The sequence below is a fragment of the Octodon degus genome, unplaced genomic scaffold (genome assembly GCF_000260255.1).
Source record: "Octodon degus isolate 3935 unplaced genomic scaffold, OctDeg1.0 scaffold00004, whole genome shotgun sequence".
NCBI classification, from domain to species: Eukaryota; Metazoa; Chordata; class Mammalia; order Rodentia; family Octodontidae; genus Octodon; species Octodon degus.
In genome coordinates, this window is record NW_004524580.1 from 28,751,004 (window position 1) to 28,760,044 (window position 9,041).

A 9,041-nucleotide genomic window follows, 5' to 3' on the forward strand; every position below is an offset into this window, starting at 1 on the left:
ACTTTCAAACTGTGAGTCAACTTCTTAAAACTGCCAGAAGTATTAAAGATAGTCAACCATTCCTAGCTATCTTATGAAGGAAGGTCAAAGTGATATGCAATTACTTGTCCAGCCAACTCCACACAATTTTAGAATGTCTACACTTCACAACTTCTGTGGCAGACGCTAAAGAAACGATGCTGATAAAGACAAGCAGTTGGCTGTGGAATTAAAGCGCATCAGGGTGACTTCCCTTAAAGAGATGACAGTCCATGGGACAAAAACAAAGGCTTTGTCTTTTTTTTTTTTTTTTTTTTTTTTTTGTGGAACCGTCTTAAGACCTAAAAGGTTTCAAAACGGTGGAGATTGGTGAAAACTAGCTGAGTTAAAACTGCCCAAAGAGATGACTCAGTTCTAAAGAGCCTGCTTTGGCAGGCTTAGGCAAGTGCAGGGACCAAGGTTTGATCCCAGGTGCCTGCTCCACCCACAGGGTGCGCAGAGCTGAGCCTAAATAAATAAATAAATAAATAAAACTGCCCAGAGGGCCAACCAAATAGCTCAGCAGATTAAAGTGCCTGCTTAGGCAGACAGATGCTGCAGGCGGGGAGTTATATTCCCCAGGCCAGCAATGCTGGCCCTGCCCTGCCTTAAGACTGGGTGTGGTGGCACACACCTATAATCCCAGTGCTTGGCAGGCTGTAAACAGGAGGATCACTATGCAGTGAGACTTTGTAGACCATGTAGACCCTTCCCTAAAGTACAAAAATAAAAAACAAAAAGAAGTATAGGTTCGGGGAGATGGCTCAGTAGAATAAGCGCTTGCCTGGCAAGAGCAAGGGCCTGAGTTCAATCCCCAGTTTCACCAAAAAAAAAAAAAAAAAATGAAAAGAAAAAACTGTCCAAAGAAAACAGACTAGAGAAATGAGGCCTGAGAGAAGAGGCTGTCACCACAGGGCAGGGCGATCTCGCCACAGGAAGTGAGCCGACACAAGCAGATGGGAGGGAGGAAAAGTATGAACTAGACAACAAACTGGGGGATCTTTAAAGCAATCAATCCATCTCTTCTCCAGATATTTGCCTTATGTCATTATTTTGTCTTTCCTAGTCAAAGCAAAGAATTAATAACTATCCACTTAAATCCTCAAGGCGGTCCTTCCTGCACTTTTGTTTTAGTCTCTACAGGCTAATATCTAAGTCATATTTGTTTCAAGGTCTTCATACTTTGATTTGACTCAAAAGATTTATATTCTCTATCCTGAATTCTATCAGATTGTTTCTGTACTTTCATTTTTTTCTGCATCTTATAGAATTTTATTCAAATTCTGGTAGAAAAAAAAAAACCTCAATCAATGGAGACACCCAAATAATGAGTTATTCCTTAAAGATGATGCTCAGCTTCTATGTGCTTTTTTTTATTTGTTTGTTTGTGTTTTGGTTTTTGAGACTATGCAGTTCAGGTTGGCCTTTAACTCACTATATACCCCAGGCTGGCCTCAACCTTGTGGTGATCCTCCTGTCTCAGCCTCCCGAGTGTTGGGATGACAAGCTATGTGGTAAATTCCAGGTCAACAAACTACATAGCAAAATCTTGTCCTAAGAAAGAAAAAAAGAAAGCTGAAAAGGGCTGAGGATGCAGCTCAGTGCAAAGGCCCTGGGTTTCAGGCCCCGAGTACTGCCAAAATCTGTACATAACTTTTACCGCCAAAGTGAAGCATGTTACTAGTCTTTCAATAATGATATGAAGTTATTTGAGAACAAAATTTGGGAGACTAAATATTGTTGATTATAGACCTAGCAGTACACATTCCCGACCACTCCCACTTTCTCACCAGCCACTCGGTCCAGGGCCAGGTCTGGCAGCTGTTGCTACACTGGGCTTACTTTTCCCTCCACCACCTCCAGTTCCAACTCTTCCTGCACTGGGGCCCTCACCCAGATGCATTCATTCATTCATTCATTCATTCATTTCTAACAATGTGACAGCCCTTGCCTCTCCCCTCAGGTCATCCTGAGTCCCTGCTCTCCCCATCAGCAGGCAATGAGGCACTCTACTCCAATGGCTCTGCCACTGGGTCGCCAGACCCTGCCAAAGATTCAACCCTCACTAATCTTCACAACAAATATTCTGAATATTTAACAGTCTCAGGCCACTCAACCCCCTCACTTGTTCCTTTCCCTTAAGTCTACAAAATGAATCATGCTACAACCTTCAAGTAGCTTCTGCCTACATCTGTGGAGCCTGTCTGACTTCCATTCTCTTTTTTTTTTTTTTTTTTTTTTTTTAAATTTTATTTATTTATGTGTGTGTGTGTGTGTGTGTGGCCAGCTCAGCCCACCAGGGGGCGGGGCTGGCTGGCATGTGGTACTGGAGGATTGAACAGTGGTCCTTGTGCTTTGCTGAGCTTGTTCTAAGTAGGTGCTTTAGACCACTGAGCCATCTCACCAGCCCTCCATTCTCTTTGAAATGTGGTTCTCCAACCCACCCCTAAGTTCTGAAGGACATATATCCAAACTCTACTTCAGTTTTCTATTGAAGTTACTCAGAGTCCACTCACAGACACCACATTTCCACTCCGGATACTGCTCCTGCATGCTAGACTCCACGACACTGGACTCTACTGATCACTCACTCTTCCATCTGGAATCCTTTATTAGTAATCACTCCCGCATGCCAGAGAAAAGGTTCAATTTCCTTCATGTACCAAATGAGGCCCATGAAAATCTCATTCAGTTCTGAGTCTATTACAGACACCAAATGGAGCAGCAACCTAGATTCAAAATCACTCTCCCCATAATATACAGTACAACTCTTTGCCACTGCTAATTGACCAATGAAATGATGGAACTTGACCACACACATTCTCTCTCCTGGGAATTGGGAAGTTGACAGGAGAGATTCAAGACTGAGAGTTACGAGAAATGAGTCAGGACCTTAAAGTTCTGGTTCTCGGACCAGCCAAAAAGCTCAGAAGACTAAGGCACCTGCTTAAGCAGAGCACAGCAGCCGGTGAACCAGGGCATGCCATGCCAGCCTTGCCCCGGGGTGCACTGAGAAGGCAACAGACTGGGCGTGGAGGCGTGCTCCTGTAATCCCAGCACTTTGGAGGATGAAAACGGGAGGATCACAAGTCCAATCTACATAATAAGACTCTGCAGACCCTGTACTAAAATACAAAAAAAATAAAAAATAAACTTAAAAAATAAAATTCTGGTTCTCAACCAGGACAATTTTGCCATTAAGGCACCACTAGAAGCAGTGAACACACTGTGGTGCACAGAACAGCTCTTCACACGAGATATGACCCATCAGCAGGGCAGCAGCCGTAAAGCTCTGTGCTAAGAGGAAAGGGCAGGGCCTTCGTGTGGCCTTTAGGAGGCAGCTGCCTCCTGTTCATCCCTAGGTTTACTGTTCAGATCTTCCTCTGATGCTCTGACCTTCCTAATTTCCCTTTTCACTTAAATACTGCTGCGTTTTATTATTTGCAGTAAAAAAAAACCTCACCTTGCAAAGCTCCCTGCTCCATCTTATGCATACTCTCAAACCAATCTCCTGATCTCAAAGTAAAATAACTTCTTGCTAGGGGACAAGTGCTGTCAGCATGTGGTAAAACGCTTGGCAGCGCCTTCCCCCAGTCACGACAGTCCAAACTGTCTCCAGACACTGAGAATGTCCCAAGGGGCAAAACAGACCCTGGCCCCAATTAGACCAAGGTTCCACTTGGGCCAGGGGCACTGTGGTCAGCAATGCTGAGTTCCCAGAAGATGGCAGGTATTTCATGGTGTGCCCCAGGGGACGAAGTGAGGGTGAAGAGAGCTTTGGGATCTGAACCTGCCCTTACTCCTTTTCAGGCCCTTGCTTCTTAAATGTCTGGACCCTTCGCTCCTGCACACACACCTCCACAGTCCTGTCTACACACACAGGCACAGGCACAGGCACAGGCACAGGCACACACATGCACTGTCAGGATGGTAAGATCTTGGACTCAAAGGTAGTTGCTGCTCCAACCTTTCTTTCATTCACTTTAACATTTTTTTCACTTTTCATTTGAGACAGGCTCTTTCTACGTGGTTTAGGCTGACCTTGAACTCACTATGCCCAGAGATGGCTCACAGTGATCCTCTGGCCTCAGCCTCCTAAGTGCTGGGATTACAGGCACCCCCAACAATGTTTTTTGTAACTTTCCATTCCCTTGTGAAAAGATTCTCCTAGAAAAGTCTCCACAATACCCTGTGCTGTGTCTAGTTTGAATGACCCCTGTAACTTTTTTCTTCAAAACCTTTCCCTGTTTCACTTTCCTTTGGGGGTTCGTGGTGGTATGTCATGTACTGGAAAATTGAATCCTAAGGCTTCACACTATACTGTTTTGTTTTGTTTTGTTTTGTTTTAAAAAAAAAAAAAAAAAAAGGTCTTGCCAGGCATGGTGGTATACACCTATAGTCCCAGCACTCCAGAGACTGAAGTAGGAGGATCACTGTGCCTTCTACGACAGCCTGGACTACAAAATGAGTTCAAGGCGAACCTGAAGGTGAACATAGTGTGGTGAAACATGCATAGTGAAACCCTGTCTCAAAGGGAGAGGGAGGGAGACAGGGAAGGATGGAAGGAGAAAGAAAGACCTGAACTGGTAGCACACACCTGTAATCCCAGCACTCAGGAGGCTGAGGCAGGAGGATCATTACAATCCTCAAGTTTGAAGCCAACCTGGGCTACAAAGTTAGCTCAAGTCCACCGTGAACTGCATATTGAGAACCTGTCGGAGAAAAGAGAAAAAGAGAGAGAGAGAGAGAGAGAGAGAGAGAGAGAGAGAGAGAGAGAGATCAGGGGAGGAGAGGGAAAAGGAGAGGAGAGAGGGGAGTGGGGAGGAGAGGGGAGGGGAAGAGAGGAGAAGAGAGGTGAGGATAGGAGAGAAAAATCTCGATAACTTGCCAGGCAGGGCTCAAAACTGCAATTGTCCTGCCTCAGTCCCCCAGGGTGCTGAGATTCTAAGCCTATGCCACATCTCAAAAGCGTAAACACTGTAACCTGCTCCCCCTCTAACTACATACTTCCTGTCCTCCATTCCGATTTGTCAACGACATACACTACTTATTACTGCAAAGAAAATTATATTGATTTATACTGAAGTAGTTCAGCATTTACTTAACGCATTTGCTCATCTATTAACTATTCCTGTTTCATAATTTTTCCAACATAATGGCTTTTCAATTACATGTTTCTGGTTTTGTGGGGTTTTTTTTGTTTTGTTTTTGCGGAACTGGGGATTGAACTCAGATCCTTGTGTTTGCCAGTCAAGCGCTTATCCTACCGAGCCATCTCCCTGAGAGCCCAGTAGACTAAAGCCCCTGCTTAGGCAAGCTCAGGCAAGCACAGGGACCGAGGTTCGATACTGGACACCACATTCCCCCTCAGGGCAGGCTGAGCTGGCCACAAAGTCTGGGCATAGTGGCATAGGCCTGTAATTCCGGCACTGGGCAGGCTGAAAACAGAAGGATCACTATGAGTATGAACTGTGTAATGAGACCCTGTAACAACCAAATACATCAAATACCTACTTCTGGACAACAGTGCTAGTTTTAATCTGGCAATTTTACTATACTTCAATCTCAAGACTCACAGTAAATATTCTTTTTTCTCTTGTTGGTCCTTAAACAGTCCTCTCAGTATGTGGGTGTTTATTTTATGACATCATAGGTAGACTCCCTATGTTCCCCTATAACAACTAGGTCATTTTCAGGCATGGTGGGGCAAGCTTACAATCCCAGCACCTGGGAGCCTAAGCAGGATGATCAAGAGTTCAAGGCAAGCTGGACAACATAGAGAGACCTTGTCTTTCTGGGAGGCTAAGGGAAGAGGGTAGAAAGTTTATTTTTCTTATTTTTTATTTATTCATTTATTTGCTAGCAACTTTAAACCCAGGCTGAACAACCTGGAAATTTGTCAAGACCTGCCTCCAAATTTCAAAAATAAAAAAATGGAGGGGGGATGTAGCTCAGTGCAAAGGCCTTGGGTTCAACCCCCAGTAAAAATGGGACAGGGGAGGCAGCAAAAGAACTAGGTCATTTTCTTAGTTCTTCCCTTCCAGGACACCATATGTATTCAATGATTCAATTATTCATTGCTTCCTAAACTCACAAGGAAATTGGTCATCTTCAAATCTATGACAATATTAGTGGCACAGTCCTGTACTATTAATTCAATAAACACCCACTGAGTACCTATTTCATGCCAGCTTCAAAAGAAAAATCCCTGCCTTCATGGAGTTTACATTCATTCAAGTACAGAAAAAAACACTGAATATATAAGCATATACTATGACAGAAGAGATGAATGCTACAGATTTTAAACTGAGGTCACAAAAAGCCACCTTTCCGAGGTGGCTTCGGGGGCCGGGTTGGCGGCAGAGGTGGCCGAGGTGGATTCGGAGGCAGAGGCCGGGGAGGCTTTGGAGGGCGAGGTGGCTTCCGAGGAGGCCGGGGAGGAGGTGGAGACCACAAGCCACAAGGAAAGAAGACGAAGTTTGAATAGTCCCTTCTGTCCCTATCTATACCTGTTTGTTGGAAAGAAAGGACTCTGGGGTTTTACTCTGTTACCTGTCGATGACAGAGCCTTCTGAGGACATTCCAGGTGGTGTGCATCCTGTGGTCTGCTTGGGAGTGTAGCGATCACACTTCAGGAGAGGTGTACTTGACATACCCTGTTGGTTTTGACTGGAGATTCATAAACTTTTTAAAAGAGATGAGTGATAAGAGCTAACCCTGATCTGTAAGTTTTGAATTTATATTGTTTCATCCCATGTACAAAACCAAAAAAAAAAAAAAAACCAAAAAGCCACCTTTGAGAAAGTGATACAGATTGCATCTACAGACTATGCAAGGTGACTATTATTAGCAAGTAATGTTTTAAGTATTTCCTGTTAACTTTTAACTATACTAAAATATATTCCAGATAACTAGATCTATACAGTGACATCTTCATGACAATGAATAATCTATACAATTAAACTTACCCCTGGTCATTAAAAAAATTTAATTTCTACATTGATCACTACCATGTATCAAAACCTGTGGTTTGTTTTTTCTATTTTGTTACTGCTTCTTTTTTTTTCTTTTTAATGGTACCGGGAATTGAATTCAAGACCTTGTGCTTGCCAGGCAGATGCTTACAGCGCTGAACTATCTCCTCAGCCCTTGCTTTTCCTATTATGAATACTGGAAACAGGCAGAGAGACAGAGACAGAGACAGACTCTTAACTCTAGTTGCATTGTCTTGAACTTCGATATATTTAAAAGATTAATAATAGCAAAAACTTAAGTTCAATCCCAGGTACTGAAAATAATAGTAATAATAATCTTAAAGACTTAATTCTCAGTATGTGGGTGTTTATTTTATGACATCAGCCATTTACCTTGTTCTTAATTTTTTAAAGAGTCTTTCTCAAGGCACAGCACCTACCCAGCAAGCAGAAGGTCCTGAACTTAATTTGCCATATATAAAAAAAAAAAAGTCCTTCTGAAATGGAATTCTACCACAGAATTAAACACTAATGCCCAAAGGCACTTACTGACTGAATTAAATTTTCTTCTAGACATCTACAGTAGCACTAGCTATGGGCCATCATCCTTGGGACAGTGCGAAAACAGGCTTTCAACTCAGTTATGAGAAGAGGAACAGAATAAACAAAGCCAAGGAAACTCATTTCTATGCACTAATAAAAGAGTAAAAATCATTCTTCATTGGTCTGAATTTTTTTGTGGAATGGGGTATAAGGAAGGGTGGGGGAAATTACACAAAAGGTGGAAGAAAAAAAGCCAGACTTTTCTGAAATAATAACAGATAAAATCTTCCTCCAAAAAAGTTCAATATTTAGCTGGGCATGGTGGTGCACACTTTTAATCTCAGCATTTGAGAAGCTGAGGCAAGAGGATTGCTGAGAGTTTGAAGCCAGCCTGACTACAAAGTGAGTTGAAGGCCTGCCTGAAAGGCACAGTGAAAGAAACCCTGTCTCAAAAAGACAAAAAAAAAAAAAAAAAGTTCAATATTTGACCGCCTGTATGGTTGACTGATTTGACTGACTGATTGACTGCATACTGTGGACTGAACCCAGGGCCTTCACACTAAGCTACATTTCCAACCCCTTTTTATTTTGACCCAAGGTCTCTCTAAATTTAAATTGCCCAGGCTGACCTCAAACTTAGGATACTCCTGCCTCATCCGGATTATAGGTTTGTGTCATCACACCCAGCTTCTAGGTACAATTTTAAAAGGAACTTCCTATTTGGTTATAATATTAAGAAACATAAAATTCATAAACGCTGCTAATTTGCTACTTTAAAAAAAGCTGTCTTAACGTCATAAATCAAGAAAGTATTTGCTGAATCACGTATGTATTGTTTCCTAATATACAACCTGTAGTATAAAACCTGGAAAATCACGAGTTACGCTTAGTACACAAGTTATTATATCCAAGTCTGGCCCTAAAAATCAGTTAAAAGTAGTCATCAGTTTACAAATAACAGAGAAGAGAAAGGGATCCTAACCAGACGCTCTGAATTCACTGTTACCAAGTTGGAGCAAGATCATACATTTAGCCTGTGTCTTGAGACAAATAGGGAGAAGCCAAGAACAGTAACAAACTGCCAGTTTACTGAGTCATGTTTCTGACTAAAACTGTTTTATGAAACGGAAAGAATGACATTTGGGAGGTTTAATCATCACAGATGTTAACTCCCTGGTCAAAAGGGTGTCGGACGCAAAACTCTTCAGTAAGAACGATGGGGGACTGAAAGGACTCCAGAAACAACTTGTCAAAGCGGTAACCAGTTATTTACCTAAATCTGACCCTAACTGTGCCAACAGTCACGCCCTGCGAGGCTCACCAGCGCGAGCGCCAGGTGGGGGACCGAGCGCACCGCGAGGCAAGCGGCTGTTGCGGAGACCCAGCCGCGCCGACGCCCCGCACCGAGCCCGCCCTTGTCAGCCCGCCGCCTCCAGCCGGGGCCTGAGGACGACGCCCCCACCTCGGCCCCGGGTGGCCTCGACCTCTGCCCCAGCCCGGCGCCGC

The 9,041-nt window shown here is 43.4% G+C and overlaps 1 protein-coding gene across 1 annotated transcript in view; it reads right to left on the reverse strand.

The window, feature by feature from the left end:
* Positions 1 to 9,041, reverse strand: part of Uhrf1bp1l (UHRF1 binding protein 1 like) — a 149,547-nt gene that overhangs the window by 139,978 nt on the left and 528 nt on the right. The window lies entirely within an intron of this gene.